We start from the raw sequence: 983 nt of genomic DNA on the forward strand, positions 1-983 counted from the left end.
GCAGAGTGCAGACGGAATGCCCTAGTCTTGTGGGCCTATGGCAGCAGTTAGAGGCCCAGCAGCTGGCGACACCTCAGGTGATCACCTGATTTACTAGCAGAACGGTCTCCTGTATAGTGAGACTAAGGTTCTTGAGCCTGGTGCAGCCCATGTGTTGGTGGTTCTCCACTGCTACAGGGTCTTCCCACTGGAGATGGCTCATGATGTACCCCTGGCAGGTCATTTAGGGCAGAACAAGACCTTTGACAGGCTTATTACTCACTTTTGCTGGCCTCAAATGAGGAAGGCCTCAGATGAGTTCTGCAGGTCCTGCCCTACCTGCCAGACCAGTGGCAAGTCAAGAGGGAAGAGCAGGCCTCTCCTGTAACATTTTCCTATAACTGACACCCCCTTTGAAAGGGTGGGAATCAACATTGTTGGGTCTCTAGACCCCAAGACAGCCATGAGCAACCGGGTCTTTGTTGATCATACTACCCACAGGCTCTTCCTCTGAGGACAGTGGCTGCACCTGCTGTGGCCAGGGTACTAATGGGGATCTTTACCCATGTGAGGTTCCCAAAGGAGGTTGTGTTAGACCGGCGTACCAACTTCATGTATTGGTACATGAAGGCCATTTGAAAGGGGTGTTGGGTATCCTATAGGTTCTCCACTAATTACCACCACCAAATTAATGGGCTTGTTGAAAGGTTTATCAGGACCCTAAAAGGCATGATGATGGGTCTGTCAGAACTCATGAGGTGGAAGTGGGACATCCTCCTGCAATGTCTTTGGGTTGCCTACAGGGAGGTACAGCTGAATGTGTTGGCTTTACCTACTTTGAACTTTGGTATGGACACTGTTGGACCTGGCCCTTTTACATGGTCATTCCCCAGACTTTTTGCTTTTGCCTCCTTATTTTTCTGACCTTTGTTGGCTGACGTTGCGCGCAGGATTCCTGAGAAAGATTGGGGAACTGTCCTAGAGAGCTATATTCCTGAGGTGGA

The sequence above is a fragment of the Pleurodeles waltl genome, chromosome 5 (assembly GCF_031143425.1).
Source record: "Pleurodeles waltl isolate 20211129_DDA chromosome 5, aPleWal1.hap1.20221129, whole genome shotgun sequence".
In the NCBI taxonomy this organism is placed as follows: Eukaryota; Metazoa; Chordata; class Amphibia; order Caudata; family Salamandridae; genus Pleurodeles; species Pleurodeles waltl.